This window comes from Tachyglossus aculeatus, chromosome X1 (genome assembly GCF_015852505.1).
Source record: "Tachyglossus aculeatus isolate mTacAcu1 chromosome X1, mTacAcu1.pri, whole genome shotgun sequence".
NCBI classification, from domain to species: Eukaryota; Metazoa; Chordata; class Mammalia; order Monotremata; family Tachyglossidae; genus Tachyglossus; species Tachyglossus aculeatus.
In genome coordinates this window covers 63,907,428-63,925,080 of record NC_052101.1, presented here as the reverse complement: position 1 = coordinate 63,925,080, position 17,653 = coordinate 63,907,428, and the positions used below count along the sequence as shown (strand labels likewise).

General features: G+C 38.9%; 1 protein-coding gene across 2 annotated transcripts in view; it reads left to right on the top strand.

Annotated features, from left to right (window-relative positions):
* The window catches only part of TAFA1 (TAFA chemokine like family member 1), a 560,993-nt gene that overhangs the window by 465,217 nt on the left and 78,123 nt on the right, over positions 1-17,653 (top strand). The window lies entirely within an intron of this gene.

Genomic DNA, 17,653 nt, shown 5'->3' with positions numbered 1-17,653 from the left:
CTACTCAAGAAACTGCTACATTCCCTTCTTTACTTTCTCTTACAGCATGTTCCTGGCCCACATTCACTTTCTGGGCTGCATGACCTAGTTCCACATAGGACACAGGACTCTGTAGTAATGGGGGAATTTTGGGTATGAAGAAAGTGTTATCCTCTTCCCATCATCCTGGGCATGGGAAAAGTATGGGTTTGTTCCCATGGAGAGAATTGGGCTCAATGAGTCCATTTAAATATTTCCTTAAAAAGTGTCTCTTAATTGATCTTAATAATTTAACTGTCTCTTAATTGATTGATTGTGAAGCAGCATTGCCTAGTAGACAGAGCATGGCCTTGGGAGTCAGAAGGACCTGGGTTCTAATCTTGGCTCCACCTCTTGTTTGCTGAGTGACCTTAGGCAAGTCACAACCCTGTGTCCAACCCTATTTTCTTGTATCTAGCCCAGCACTTAGTAAAGTGCCTGGCACAAAGTAAGCGCTTAACAAATACCATAAAAAACTAATTGTTTAATGATGGCACAGGAACATATTACTAATATTGAAACGTTACGCAGTACTTTAGCTGTCCTGCTGGATTCTCTAAAATTTAACTATGATTGAACAGCTGATCTTCCTACATCTCAGTTGCCCTTATCAAGAAGCACATAGTTTAAAATAGAATAAAGTAGAAAAAGATTCAATAAAGCTGTAAGAACTTGGTTTTGGAATTTGATTAACATGAATGCTGAACAAACAGATGTCTGTGTAGAAATGTGAAATTGTCAGTGGGTTGCCTACAAATTAACAGCACGAAGTTTGATATTAATAATCACTAATGCTTAAAGAGACAGATATCTTGCTCTTCAGACTACTGAGGGCCTCATTAGAAGCAAAATTAAAGTATTCATGTTTGAATTTTCTATTTAAATAGGTAAAATGATTATCAAACATGTTTGTTGTAGTACATGACATGTCCTTTTCCTTTCAATTAGAAAAAAAGATCCATGGATTTGCTCTCTACGGGAGTATTCTCCTGTGGAAGTATCCGAAATGATAAAGCTACTTTTGGAGTGTGGACATTAGCAGCAGATGTGTGTGTGTTGGGGGTGGTTAAATGCCTCACACAAGGAGCAAGAATCCCAAAATAAGAAGTGTTATGGTTCTTTGCATTAATCCACAAAGCAGGGAAACACTAAGAAGCATTATGGAGGAAAGAGGGTTTGTCCTTCCCAAATATCTTTTTCCCTCTTGCCACATTCTTCTGCTGAGGAAATAGCCCATAAATGTTGGACGAAGAAGAACCTCTTGAAAGAGCAGGTCGAGTGATGAAAGGAGAGAAGCAAGATTTTAGGATGGAGAGGTGAGGAGGAGCAAAAATTGTGGGAAAGGGAGGGGTTAGTGCTCTTGAAACAAAGGATGAATGTATTCTAGAAGCACGTACCCAAGAAAAAATGCATCTAACTCTGAACTGCTTCCCAGAATCACAAAGCTCTATTGGTTTGCAATTAGACTAAAGAAGGTCAATAATAGGTTACCAGCCCACAACTGACAAACCATAACCACATGTCTCCATCAGCAACACAGAATAGAATGCTGACAATGAATTATGCTACTTAGGTAGGACACTGACTAATGCTGTAAGAACAGATAAGCAATCATATTTATTGAGCACTTACTGTGTGCAGAGCACTGTACTAAGCACTTGGTAGAATACAATATAATAATACAGCAGAGTTGGTAGATACATTCTCAGCTCACAATGAGCTTACAATCTACAGGGGTAGACAGACATTAATATAAATTAATAAATTCCAGATATGTACTTAGGTGCTGTGGGGCTGGGGAGAAAATCAGGGAGACACAGAAAGGAGAGGGAGAAGAGGAAATGAGGGCAGTCAGGGAAAGCCTCTTAGAGAAAGTGCGCCTTCATTAAGGCTTTGAAGATGGGGAAGGTGATGATCTGTCGGATATGAAGAGGGAGGGCATTCCAGGCCAGAGTCCAGATGTGGGCAAGAGGTCAAGCAGTGAGATAGATGAGATTGAGGTACAGTAAGTAGGCTGGCATTAGAAGATCGAAGCATATGGCCTGGGAAATTGAGAGTATGGGCCAACACTGAAGCACAATCTCAAAAAATATGACATAGCTATGGATAGCTTTGACAGTGGTAAAAGACAGATCAGTTTAGTGCACAGCACTCAGAAATGTGAAAAGTGTCTTATTGCACAGATTTTGGAAGAATTGAAACACCAATAGGGAGAAATAGAAATAGCAGTAGGCAATGTAGATAACAATTGAAATAGGGCAGCAGGGGCAATCTTTACCCACAGGTAAAGTGGAAGAGACTGTCAGTCACATATTAATCTTATCAGCTACAAACTCATCAGTAGCATCATCTTTGAAACTTTGAATTCAAAGGGTGTTTTGTGTAAAAATATATATTTGTATTTTTATATATTTGCATATATTACATATATACATGTATTACATATTCCTCTAAAATAAGTATAAAATTACTCCAGAGTAGTAAAATGGAAAAAAATTTATATTTTCCAAACTCTTTTCTTTCATTTTAATGCTCCTAAAACTGGGAATCAAATTAGTAGTGTGGTACATGAAAGGGATTGATTATAAATTATAATAATAAATTGTGGTATTTGTAAGCACTTACTATGTGCCAAGCACTGTAGTAAGGGTTGGGGTAGATTTAAGAAGATAATGAGGTCGGACACAGTCCCTGTGCCTCACGAGGCTCACAGTCTAAGGGAAAATAGGAATATATTTTAGATTATGGATACCATGACAATGAAGTCTATGGTAGAACACACATTCCACAGACTTAAAAGTAGGTCTTTATGCGTCCTTTAAAATGTCAAAAGCATTTTAATAATTCAGTGCCAGAGGGAATGTTGCTTCTTCTTAGGGAACTGGCCATTTCATTTGAACATTCATACTCTTACATTTGATGCACAAGTTCTAGCAAGCACAGTGTTTTTTAGGTGGAGAAGAAATAATTGATGTCATTCCTTCAGTTAGTAGTATTTATTGAGCACTATGTGGAGAGTACTGGATTGACATTTCGAAGTGAGCAGTAAAAGGAAAAGATATGGTCTCTGTCTTCAGTGCTCTTATAGTCTAATGGAGAAGATAGACATAAATTGTATATATGGAAGGAAGCAGGAGGGAAATTATAGATACAACTGGTAAAACCAAAAGTATGGGAATAAATGAACACATGTAGTACATAAATTGATACAAACAGAAGTGTGAAGGGTGATTGTTGGGTTGACCTGATGAGGACCAGTGGATGTTAATTGGGGAATGCTTCCTGGAGATGTTGGGTCTTCAGGAGGATTTTGAAGATTGGGAAAGATGTAAATTGTCAGATTTGAGGGGGAAAGGAGGGCCAGGCATGGGCATGAACAATGGGTCAGTGATGGGAGAGACAAGATTGAGGTAGAGTTAGATGGTTATCATGGGAGGAGGGGTATAGTAGGTAGAGAGAGCAGAGGGAGAGCCCCATGTGGGACATGGATTGTATCCAACCTGATTAGCTTGTATTTACCTATCACTTAGTACAGTGCCTGGCACATAGTAGGTGCTTAACAAAAGTACATGTAAGAATGAGAGTGCAGATGGAGAGTGCTCAGGAGATCTCATTTGGCAAGGAGAGAAATCTGTAGCCAACATCATTTTTTTGAGTAATGGAGTAATGCATTCTGCACAATAATAATCCATGCTGAAGTGGGAGAGATTGGATTCAGAGAGACAGTTATCAGGAACCGTTTTCAACAGCTGGAATCAGGGTAGTCCCTGTAAGGTTGTAGATAAAGGGGGAGATCCAAGAAATATTGTGGAGGAAAAGCTTGTTGTGGGCAGGGAATGGGTCTGTCTATTGTTATATTGTACTCTCCCAAGCGCTTAGTACAGTGCTCTGCACACAGTAAGCACTCAATAAATATGATTGAATGAATGAATGAACTGGCATGATTTATAAAAAGACTGGGAGTGAGAAGTAAAATAATAATAATAATGGTATTTGTTAAGTGCTTACTATTTGCAAAGCACTGTTCTAAGCACTGGGGTGATACGAGTTGATCAGGTTGTCCAATGTGGGGTTCACAGTCTTAATCCCCATTTTACAGATAAGGTAACTGTGGCACAGAGAAGTGACTTGCCCAAAGTCACACAGCTGACAAGTGGCAGAGCTGGGATTAGAACCCATGACCTCTGACTCCCAAGCCCGTGCTCTTTCCACTAAGCCATGCTGCTTCTACACGAAAAAGACAGGAGTCAAAGATGACACCACGGTTGAGGGCTTCCAGAACATGGAAGGTGGTGGTGATGTCAACTGGAGGGACATTTAGGAGTTCGAGCAAACACAGGAGGGATAATAATAGTGTTCTCATTTTAAGAATCAACAAATGATTCAATCAATCAAATCAATCAATAGCATTTATTGAATGCTTTCTGGGTGCAGAGCACTGTGCTATGAGTTTGGGAGAGTCGAATATAACAGAATTGTCCAACACATTCTCTGCCCACAAGGAGCTTAGTCTACGGAACTGGAAGCTGTAAGCTCACTGTTGGCAGGGAATATGTCCATTTATTGTTATAGTGTACTATCCCAAATGCTTAGGACAGTGCTCGGCACACAGCAAGTGTTCAATAAATATGAATGAATGAGTACTTTTGATACTGATAAGACTGATATTCTCATGTGAGATGAGAGTATCAACATTTTGGCATTCTAGATAATATACTCTACCATATTCAGCTCTGTTATTTTATTCTACAAACAAAAATTATTTGGCACTGTGTTTTTGATTTATTTTTCCCTCTGAAAGATGACAAATTACCGGCAATATAGACAACTCTGGTGTGATATTGAACACATGTGTAAGTGATGTTGGGCAATATATATAACTCTATTTTCATGAGTTAGGGATGTGGTCATAACTCACAAGTGACAGAACCAATTATAAGTACAAATAGTTTATGTATGTTCATCATTAAAGAATGAAAATGAAAGTGAATTAAATTACCCACTTCAGTACCCATTTTATACTAGATTGATAGAAGACTAACATTATGAAGAGTTAAAATGAATTCAATCTTTCAAAACCTTTACCTCTGGAAAAGATATAGTGTTTTTCCCTTCTGAGGTGTTAAATGCTCCCCCTAAATTTAATGAATGAATCACTGACATGTTCAGTTAATTAAATACATAGTCATTCATATCTGAAACTTAAGCATACAAAGAAAACCAAGGAGAATGTGGTTTTGAACAGAACAATCTGAGTTAAATTTCTTAACTGAAATTCTTTTCATTGGAGTCAGTGGGACCCAGACTATCATTTCTCTATCTCTTTCATTTACTAATGTAGGAAAAGGAACTTTTGTTATGGTGATCACTTATTTATCCATTCAGGATCTCAGGCTACATTTTTCAAAACTGACCTTGGGTCATAATTTGACCTACCTTCCTGTATCCACAGATGTGAATGACTAAACACATTTTCTTAAAGGGGATGCAGCATGGCCTAGTGGAATGAGCACAGGCCTGGGAGTCAGAGGCCCTGGATTTGTTTTTATTTTTATTTTTTATGGTATTTGTTAAGTGCTTACTATTTGTCAAACACTGTTCTAAGTGCTGAGTTGATGAGGTCCAACACAGTCCCTGTCCCACATGGGGCTCACAGTCGAAGAGGAGGGAGAAGAGGTATTTAATCCCCATTTTATAGTTTAGGAAACTGGGGTACAGAGAAATTAAGCAATTTACCCAAGGTCACACAGCAAGCAATTAGCAGAGGTGGGATTAGAACCCAAGTCCTCTGACTCCCAGGTCCATGCTCTTTCCACTAGACCACACTGCTTCTCTACTCTCCACTCTGCCACTTGCCTGTTTTGTGACATTGGGCAAGTCACTTAACTTCTTTGTGCCTCAGTTCCCTCACCTGCCAAATATGAATTCAATACATAGTCTCCTGCCTACTCCTGCTGTGAGCCCCATTTTATGTTGTATCTATCCTAGCGCTTAGACCAATGCTTGACATATAGTAAGGGATTAACAAACACGACAATTATTATTAAGATCTCCAGAAATGGAGACTCTATGACTAAGACTGGTAGCCTGTCCTAGTGCTTACTTATCCTCATCACCAATAAGCTTTCAATCAATGCATTTATTGAGCAACTACTCCATGCAAAGTACAATTTAGCACTTGTGAGAGTACAGTAGAAGTAGAATAAATGACCCCTGACCTAAAGGAGTTTGTAATCTAGTGAGTCTTACAGAAACAAAATAATGTATAGAAGGGAGGAAAAAGAGAAGGGAAAGATAGATAATGTTTACCTTATGACCCTATGTCCAAACAAAAACTATCTTAATTTAAGCCTGTTTCCTCTGGTTTGGTCCTCAACAGCCAGAGAAAAACTGGTGAGTAACCTACCCATAAAATCCCTTTGCATACTTAAAGACAACTATTAATTAACTCCTTAGTTCTGGTCTCTAGATTAACTTCAATTTCTTTAGTCTTTCTCCAGTTTGATGTATCACTCTCCTTTTCAATGGTTTATTTCTCGCATCAAATCTATTCTTGCTATATTTGTCTTCAAAGCCCTCCACCAGCTGGCCTACCTTTATGGCCTCTTCTTTCCACTATGGTTTTTATGGTGTTTGTTAAGCACTTACTATGTGCCAGGCACTGTAGTAACTGCTGGCCTAGTTACAAGTTAATCATGTTGGACACAGTCCATGTCCCACATGAGGCTCACAGTTTTAATTCCCATTTTATAGATGGCCTCTTCTTTCCACTGTGGTTTTTATGGTGTTTGCTAAGCACTTACTATGTGCCAGGCACTGTAGTAACTGCTGGCCTAGATACAAGTTAATCATGTTGGACACAGTCCCTGTCCCACAGGAGGCTCACAGTTTTAATTCCCATTTTATAGATGAGGTAAATGAGGCAAAGAGAAGTGAAGTGACTTGCCCAAGGTTACACATAGGACCAGTGGTGGAACTGGGATTAGAACCCAAGTCCTCTAGCTCCCAGGCCTGTGCTTTATCCACTAGACCACATTGTTTCCCACTGTTCTCCCAGAAGACCCCACTCCAACCACATAAACCTGTCTATTGTTCCCAGCTCCTTCCTTTCCCACCTCTAAGGCAATACTCAGACCAAAGTTCCGTCCTTACCTGGAAGGCCCTCTACATTATGTTGCCAATTTGTACTTCCCAAGCAATTAGTACAGTGGTCTGCACACAGTAAATGCTCAATAAATACAATTGAATGAATGGAATGAATGAATGAACTTCTTTCCAAAAACTTTTCTCAGGGCTTACTTCCCACGGGAAGTTTTCCTATACTATTTCTATCTGTTGAAGTACTCAACTTCCCATGATATTCCATTAGCCCCACTCTTTAGTTTCCTATATATTTATAAATCTGTATATAATTTATCCATTTCATTTCTTCTCTTTAATGCTGAATAACTTTCAGGGTAGGAACCTTTCATTCCATTTTCCTTGTAATTTCCCACAGCACCTACTACTCACTTTGCCCAGAGTATATACTCGATTTCCATCCCCAAAGGCAATTACAACTGCCATTACAAATACAGCCAACTCTATTACCCTGGGTCTAAATACTGAATTTGTTTTTCCACTTTCTATCTTCCGATACTTATGTTTTGGCCATTTTACTGCTTGGAAATCACTTCAGTAGTAGTTCAAGCACACAATTTTATAAATTTTAGCAGCATAGTAAAAAGTTTGAAGGGGGAGAAATATTTTTTTAAATTAGCCATTGATTAGATTTCTGGATTACTAGACACCATTAGAGAGATACTCAAGTGTTTGTTGTAAGTGGATAATGATCATAGCACTTTGCCCTCAAATTTATTATACATAAACTCATCAAAAGAAGCATTTTTGAAACTGCCACCTCAATGAACCTTAGCCATTTTCTTTCAAGATACCATGCATAATATATTTAACCAGTGCTTATCCACGGGTTTCTTTTAATAATAATGCTATTCTATTTAATAGGCATAGTTTACCAAGTATTTTTTTTCTCTGTTCATTCTCATGGTGTCATTCACTGGCTCTAGACTGAAAGAATGTTATTGAAGTCTTCCAAGTTGTAACCTGCTAACCCTTGGTGGCATCTGACTGCAAAATATTGAGCTATCATGGGAATATCACAATAGTTTTTGTCAAAGGTGCAACCAAAATGATTGCACTTGTGAAAATAGAGCAACCCAAATTCCTCACCTTCCAGTAAAATTTGTGTTCAGGATTGACAGTTCTGTATAAGAAAATAAAAATGTATCCATCAGGAAGTATTGCATATTTCAAAGTGACAAAAGTAATATACATTATAAACTACAACCTACTTCAAACCTTTTTTCATCTCACCCTGATAGAAATATGATATGTGCCCCAGAGTCCCATTGCTTTTATGCATTTCTTAGTCTATGTATGAGAGAGAGAGAGAGGGTAGAACAAGTCTGTTGTTATCAGCAGGTGACTGTAGGTGCAGAGGAAGAGCATTCATTGTAGGTGTAGAATGGAAATGTGGAAATTTCTCCTTAATTATATCGAATCCATTCCTTGCACAGAATATAAATGTTATCTAATTTGAAAATGTGCAGCTAGGCCATTTGGCAATGGGCAACAGATTTCTTGTAAGTATCTGTCATAAGAATTAGTGTGACAAGGATTGATGTGCCAAAATTGTACTCAATGATAAAGCAACACTATTTGTCAGGATGGATACACATCATTCCAGAAATATTATTCATCAACCCCATCACATAAACTGCAATAAACTAAAAGCTGTACATTTTGGAGACAAAAAATTTCCTTCATAGAACACATGGTGAATTGTTATTCTTTACTGATCGAGACACAACAGTGTCTAACCTATCTCACCTTGACTCTATACTGAAGACAGAAACTTTATTCTCAGCCAGTTGACCTGGGTAAATAATGGTTGGAAGAGAAAGATTGAAATAGGAAATTAATTCCTTGTGCATCAAATGGAAGTCAAGGCAGGTTAAGAGATGCTATCTGCCAATAGGGCAGCTACATCAACTTTGAAAGTTACAACAACCACCAATGGTAAAAGAATCATCTATAGATATTAACCCATGATTCTGTACCACGATGACCCACAAGCACCTGTGTCTTAAAGGAGAACTGCCAAATAATTGCAATAACACTCCCTTTCTAGCTAGAATTATGAGAGGAGATTTAGATGGCCATTTTTGACTTTACAACACTAGCTTCTTTATAACACCAGCCCCAGGGATGAGATGGGTGGTGGTGGCCCATGGTGAGCCACCAGGAAATGGGAAAACAATTTTTGAAAGTTTAAAGTAGGTGGAGTGAGGGTGAAGTGGGAGAGACCAGGAAGCAGAGGTTACTTGACTATCGGGGAAAGAACTACCAGAGAGGTTCAAAACTACCAGAGAGGTTCAATACATTCATTTTATGTAAAGTCAACCACCCTCTCATGTAACCTCTCTGACTCAATATAAACACATTAATGTAGTTGTATTACTCATCTACTATAGATGATATACACAAGTCTGGGTCATTTTGGTATAGAGTATTCAACCTTTGTTCAACAATGAATAACCCATTTTTAACATTGTTCCTCTTAGAAAATTGGAACTGACTTGCAACATTTTTGATGTAGTTACCAGGAACCAGTTGTGTCATAATACTGCCTATATTTTCACATTCTTTTAACTACTGGGTAGTCATCTCATGTCTTCATCTCTTGTAAGCTCCCTGAAGGTTAAGACTGATATTTCTTCAGTATGTACAGTGCCTACTGCCTAGTACAGTGCTTTGCAATGCTGTTGCTGAAGGTGATAAGAGCAGAAACTTCCACTCTGAGACCCGAATCTTTCCTTAGCTACTGATAATGTCCAGTATAAATACTAGGGCCATAGAGGTGTCCAGTCCATATTTCATTTCTAATTTTAGTAGTGATTAGGGATGGGCTCAAAGGTATGTAGGGATGAGGAGATAGCTGAAGGTAAAGAGAAAGGTAGCTTTACTCAGTTCTTCCACAATAAGTGCATAAAAACTGGAGTTTGCATTGAAAGAGGGCTCTGGATAATAATAATAATAATAATAATAATAATAATAATGGTATTTGTTAAGCACTTACTATGTGCCAGGCACTGTACTAAGTGCTGGGGTGGATACAAGCAAATCAAGTTGGACACAGTCCCTGTCCTACGTGGGGTTCACAGTCTCAATCCCCATTTAAAGATCGGGTAACTGAGGCACAGACAATTAAATTAATAATAATAATTTTAATGATTTTGGTATTTGTTAAGTGCTTACTACATGCAAAGCACTGTTCTAAGCGCTGAGGAGGATACAAGGTGATTGGGTTGTCCCATGTGGGGCTCAGAATCTTAATCCCCAATTTAAAGATGAGGTAACTGAGGCCCAGAGAAGTCAAGTGACTTGCCCAAAGTCACACAGCTGACAAGCGGCAGAGCTGGGATTTGAACCCATGACCTTTGACTCCCAAGCCCGTGCTCTTTCCACTGAACCACACTCACACAGAAGACAAGTAGCAGAAGCAGGATTAGAACTCATGACCTTCTGCCTTCTGACTCTCAGGCCCGGGCTTTATCCATTATGCCATGCTGCATGGTGTGTCCTTAGTTTCAAAGATTCTGTGAAGTTGGGGTGAAATAAGAGATCATGGGGTGGTACAGTAAAGGAACAAAGCAGCATGGTCTTGCAAAAGAGTGTGGGCCTAGGAGTCACAATACTTGGGTTCTAATTCTGGTTTTGCCACTTGCCTGCTGTGTCACCTTAAGCAAGTCATTTCATTTCTCTGTGCCTCAGTTTCCTCAACTGTAAAATGGAGATTCAATACCTGTTCTTCTTCTTACTTAGACTGTGAGCCTCATGTGGGACAGGGACTGTGTCAGACATGGTTAACTTGTATCTACCCCAGAACTTAAAACGATGCTTGACACATAGTAAGCATTTAACAAATACCATTAAAAAGTGGATCTAGGAGGAGTAGATAAATAGAAGCTAAGGGATAGATGAAGCAGAAACAGAGAGTGGAGGTAGAGTTTTTGCTTTCAATGTTAATAGGGTTCCTTTTACTTAGAGTAGACTGGAGATGTGTAGATTGGAGGTAGAGAGATCAGCAGTAGTCAAGGTGGGATATGACAAACTGCTAGGACAAGCATGATGGCAGTTTGGATGGAGAAGAAGGAGCAGATTCTGGTGATGTTGTGAAGACTGTACAGACAGGATTTGGTGACTGACTGCATGTGCTGGTTAATAGCACTGTTCTAAGCACTGGGTTAGAGATAGGAGTCAAGGATAATGCCAAGATTTTTGTCGAGAAATGGAGAGGATGGTGGTGTTGCTAAGAGTGATGGGAATGTTAGAGGGAAAAGAGGATTTGGGAAGGAAGGTGAGAAGTTCAGTAGAGCCCTTATAGGTTTAAACATCTCATTTCATTCATTCACTCAATTATATTTATTGAGCGCTTACTGTGTGCAGAGCACTGTACAAAGTGCTTGGAAAGTAGAGTTCAGCAATTCATTTTCCACCATTGCATTGAAAGTGGGAATGGCCTCATCAAGAAATAATATCTTCCTCCTTTTTTACCAGACAAAATTAGTCAGTCATTCGTCCATTTACTAGAAAGTGAAAAAAATCAGACTTTGACTGGGTTAAGGTTGAGAAAATGTACCCTATTTGGAGTGTGATTTCTAGGCAGCATTTATTGAAAAGTCTGCAAGTGAAGAGGGCTTGGATAATTAAAGTGAAGCCAAGCCAAAGGTTTACTAGTTCTAATGTGTGGAGACAAGGGGAGGTAAATGGGTCACACCAATGTAGGCAACTTCAATCTCTCTCAGATATTTTTAAATTATTCTGTTACTTGTTGCTTAATTTTATGGTTGCATGTGATTATTATAGTTTTGGCAGAAAGGGCATCAAAGATTCTGCAGCTCAGGGAATAGATTGTTATCCAGTGTGGGGCATTGATCAGGTCAGGTAGTAAATTAACAGCAGTAGAACACCATTAAATTTTAAAGTTAATTGCCTTCCACTCTTAATTTCTACTGGATATGATCAATAGGTGCCAGAGGAAAGTTAAAGGAGTTATTTAGCAAGCATCTATTTCCCGTAGGATAATGGAAAACTACTGTTTCATCTTCTTGTTGATGCAAATAATTTGCACCTCAAGTGTGGCCACTTAAGCATTTTATCAAAAGACTTCTATTTAGCTCAGGCTTGATTAGCCTCTTTCCATGCCAAGCAAATGTGAAATTTAGTTGTATAACCTATTTGTCTTTATCTGTGCCTGGTTCCTCAGCCTTGACTCATACTCCAGTCTTGGGCCTTATCTTCTCCATCTTCTCAGCTGGTAAACACAAAAATTCCTTTCTTGCAGTCATTGAGTTCTTTGCCATGCAATTTTAAGAGCTCTGTTGATAATAATCATTCAACCAAACATACCAAGCATGTCCAAGGAACCGAAGGAAATCTCCTCCACTGGATATTGGTTGGTCACATAAAATGAAGTTAGGAAAGTATTACAGATAGTTTGAAGGCTTTAACTTTTATTTGAAACATTTCCACTGAATTGTACAGCAAAGTTTAATAGGCAATTTCATAGCTGATTGAACAAGTATCATTAGTATGAGAAGGGAACTGCAAAAACAATAAGAAAACTATACTTAAGTCTGGGGCAGTGGCTACAGGTAGGTTCTGTAATGGTAGCATTATTAGCTCATTTATAGATTTGCACTTAATTTTTAAGAACCACATTTTCTTAACTTTCTTGTTCCTTACCAGATTTTTTTAGAGTAATTCCCTTCATTGATTTTGTTTCCCAAAATCTGAGGTATGCCAAACACTTCAGCATTCAACTTCTAAAAATGTCCCCACCTGCAGCTCAAAATTTTTTGAATTGCACCAGGGTTTAATTATACAGTTCCAAAGGAAGCAGGTCCTATGTTTTAAACCCCAATCCCTTTGAATATCAGTTTAAACTGGGAGGGCTTTCATAATGAATCAATGGTATTTATTGAGTGCTTACTCTGTGCAGAGCATTGTACTAAGCACTTGGGAGACTATAATAGAGCAGCATTGCTAGACACGATCCCTGCTCACAAGGAGCTCAATTTATCTCATTTCAGTACCTTTAGTTACAAGTGGGAGGGGAAAGTGGATAGAACATGTTTACTGTTTAATCCTTTTACCATTAATGTCTTCATACAAGAAGCAAGCTAACTACCTCTCCAGAGGAGCAGCGTGGCCTAGAGGAGCAGCATGGTCAAGTTGCTAAAGCATGGGTGTGGGAGTCAGAAGGACTTGGGTTCTAATCTTGGCTCCATTGCTTGCTGCTATGTGACCTTGGCCAAGTCAGTTTCTTTTAAGTGGGTTTGCTTAAGTGTGTCTCTGTAAAATGGGTATTAAGAATGTGAACCTCATGAGGGACATGGACTACATATAACCGATTAGCTAGACTATACCCCAGTGTTTAGTACAGTGCCTGGCACATAGAAAGCACTTAATAAATGCCATTAAAAAAATCTCCATGTGTCAAGGACATCTTCCTCTCAAATAGCTTTTTGACCCCATGTCAGCAAAGTCTTGCTGTGACTTGGGATCTTGGGAGAAGATGGAACAAGCCAATCAGCACCCTAAGAGAAGATCAGTCAGTTAGATTGGCATTGCTTTAAAATTCAGGCTGGGAGTTCCTTCTTTTCTATCCTCACTCCTAATTTGTCCCCTATCTTCTTCCCCTCTCCTTTTCTCCTTCTCTTCCTTCCTCCCACCCTGGTGTCCTTACTCTAGCTTCAATAATAATAATGATAATAATAATAACAATAATAATAATGACAATTGTGGTATTCATTAAGTGCTTTCCATTGCCAGAAACTGGTAGGTAAAATATAATCAAGTCCCACCTGGGGCTCACATTCTAAGCATGGGGGAGAACAGGTGTTGAATCTCTATTTTGCAGATGAGGGACCTGAGGCACGGAGAAGGCCAAAGTCATACAGCAGGGAAATGATGGATCCTGGATTAGAACCCATGGCCTCTGACTCCTTGGCCCATGGTCTTTCCACTGGGCAACATTGCTTCATTCATTCAATTGTATTTATTAAGTACTTACTATGTGCAAAGCACTGTACTAAGTGCTTCCTCACTCCCTCTCTCCAACTACCTCAAGGTGGTGAACCATAGGTATAGGTCAACCGCATATGATCAGGCCCAATATTGTGTGTTTATTGAAACTTGTGTACTTATGAAAGCTTTAATAATTTGAATATAGCTTACCTCTCTTTACACTAGAACTGCATTCCCCTGCTCTTGACACTAGAACTACATTCCCCTGCCTAGGTTTTCCATGGTGGTTTGAAATTGGCTCTAGCAACCTTGTAATCTTTCCCTAGTTCCTCCACTATTAATACCACATGGATTATATTTGCAATCTGGTTATATGAAACTTCGAGTCCCATATGATCAATGCATTTTTATTATCTTTAAATCTACCATTTTAGATAGACATATGTGTGCTGCCTATGCAACTTTAAAAACTGCCAACTCATCAGTAATTATTAAATCAGAAAAGAATTCTATATTGAAGCAACTGGTTATTTGGAAGGCTATAGCTGAAAACAGATTGCGAGAGCTTTACCTACAATTGGTTTGAAGTTAAAATATTTGTCAAGGAAATGCTGGAGGGCTGAGTATGAGCAAAAATATGAATTAACAATGGTCTTGAAACAGAATCAGATTTTTGCTGAATGTTAATGGTTTAGTGAAAGACTGGCTTGAGAAATCACACTCAAGACCTATTTCCCATGAAAATACTGCTTTATGGGGGATGTACATTAAATCCCATGTAAGAATGGCAGCCTACATGTAGGATGTTAAGAAGTTGTTATTTCATCATCTTGGAGATGAAGGGCATACTTGAGGATACTTTAAAAAAAGCCTACTTTTTGAGATAGAGGAATACCCCACTAAACAGCCTTAACATTCCTAGAAACCAAGGTGTGTCATGAATGGCTGCATCATGGAGTATGTTTTCTCATAAATTGGAATTCATTCCCACAACCTCAGGGAAAATATTATGAAATTCCTACGCATGTAATATTCTGTGACATCGAATATCACTAAATGATGTATTTGCTATTAAACTAATGCAAAGCATAACATCACAGCATTGACTTAATAAGTTATAATACTATAATTAGCCTTTGCCAGAGCCTGCTGAAGCAGAGCTGCTTGCTCTGCTGACTATGGTAGTGGTTTTTCTAGTGAAAAATGTGCCTAATTTAGGTGGTTCTTTTCTTCATAAAGCATCTTATACTTGGCTAAGTCCTTCTGAACTCTGAACACCATTGAACTCCTCCCTATATGAAGGTGGTCTTCTTCACTTTTTTAAAAAAATTCATCTGCTTTCTTGAAAATCTACTCAATCAGTGGTATTTACTGAGCATTTATTGTACTAAGCACTTAGGAAAGTGCAGTACAATAGAGTTGGTAGACACAATACCTACCCACAAAGACCTTAAAGTCTACAGGGAGAGAGAAATATTTAAAATAAATTTCAGATAGGGGAAATGGCAGAGTGTAAATATACTTGCGTATGTGTTGTGGAGCTGAGGGTGAGGTGAACATCAAGTGTGTAAATTGTACAGTTTTGAGTGCATAGACTTTTTAATCCTAAATCATACCTAGTGGTAGAAATAATCAATCAGTGGAATTTACTGAGCACTTATTGCATGTAAAGCACTGTATAAAGCACTTGGGAAATAAAGTAGAATTGTTAGACACAGTCCCTGCCCTCAAGGAGTTTATAATCTAGAGGAGAAGCTTAGTTTTTGCAATATGCATGACAGCCTCCTCTTTCACCACTGGAGAGTGGGGGTTTCTCCATTGCACCTTAAAATAGCACAGAATCGGAGTTACGTAGTAGGACAGAGATTTTAACTGGATTTGCAGAGCTATTTCTAACAGGGCCATGATTCTGTACTGCTATCAAATGGAGCAGAGAAGTCGACTTTCACTTTGTGTTTTGGGAGGGATGGGAGAAGCGGGCAGGGAGGGAACTGAATTTCGTGCAATGATTGAATGTAAAATTAGGTGGGACTTATAGAGATATGTCTTCAGTTAGTCGTGATGTATCTCCAGATCTCATGGACTCCGTTTTCCCATGACAGGTGAAACCAAGGAGGAACACATTCAATAAGCCCCTTTCTCTACCTCTCAGCCTAATCACAAGCAAGTTTGAACTCTTATATTCACCAAGGTGACTTGGCAAAGGGTAGGAATGGAGAGGTGGAGAAAAATTTTACCCTTTACAAGATTTTCAGTGATTTGGAATACATGCAGGTTCAGAAGGATTTTCAGACATCTGAAGATAGGAGGACAGTAGTAACAGGGTTGGATTTTCAAGGCTTGCAAGGAATCTCTCTGATTCCCCTGGAGCTAGATCTTATTGAATGTGAGGAAAGGACAAGTCCCCACTGACCCTGCCCTTTCACTGGTCATCAAATGCATGACAATTCCCTACCATGGGACCCCAAATTTCCCCAAGTTGTCAGAATTCCACTTCACTTTGCTGTATATACTGAGTCTATTACAATGAAAGTTGAAAGTCAGAATGCTGTCATACCTATGGAAAAACAGAGAAAACCATACCCCGAAAAATCCCTGGAACCAGGAAGTTTTTGGAAATAAAGCTAATTTTCTTTACATTTAAATTAGTTGTTTTTTAAACCTCAATTATTTCATTATTTCATTGAGAAGCAGCGTGGCTCAGTGGAAAGAGCACGGGCTTGGGAGTCAGAGGTCATGGTTCAAATCCAGGCTCCACAACTTGTCAGCTGTGTGACTTTGGGCAAGTCACTTTACTTCTCTGTGCCTGTTACCTCATCTGTAAAATGGGGATTAAGATTGTGAGCCCCACATGGGACAATTTGATCACCTTGTACCCTCTCCAGAGCTTAGAACAGTGCTTTGCACATAGTAAGCACTTAACAAATACCAAAAATTTTATTATTATTATTATTATTATTATTATTATTATATTGAAATTACTTGTATTTTATTGACCCTAAAACAACTATTCAACTCTTCACTGTTTAAAAAATGATCAACCAGTTTGTGGATTATTTGGGCCCATAGTCTCCTTTTTTATGGTGCTTGCTATGTGCGAGGCTCTATTCTAAGTGCTGGGGTAGACACGATCCATGTCCCACATGGGGCTTACAGTTGTACTCCCCATTTTTTGTGGGTGACATAACTGAAGCACAGACAAGTTAAGTGATTTGTCCAAGGTCACACAGTAGAGAAGTGGTGGAACCAGACCAGAACCCAGGTCCTCCTGATTCCTAGGCATGTGCTCGATCCATGAAACCAATGGGAACTAGGAACTCTTCTCAGTTCTATTGCTGCCCCTCTGCTGGCCATTTCACTGCTCAATAGCATCTCTACTAGACAGTAGATAGAGGCAGGGAACAGATATAAATCTCAAATAAGTCAATTTTGTTATTTATTAACTACCCAGGTAAAGTAGATGGTAGGCAAGAAGTAGTGCTACCTAGTGGAAAGAGTACAGACCTGGAAGTCAGAGGAGCTGAGTTCTAATCCCAGCTCCAAC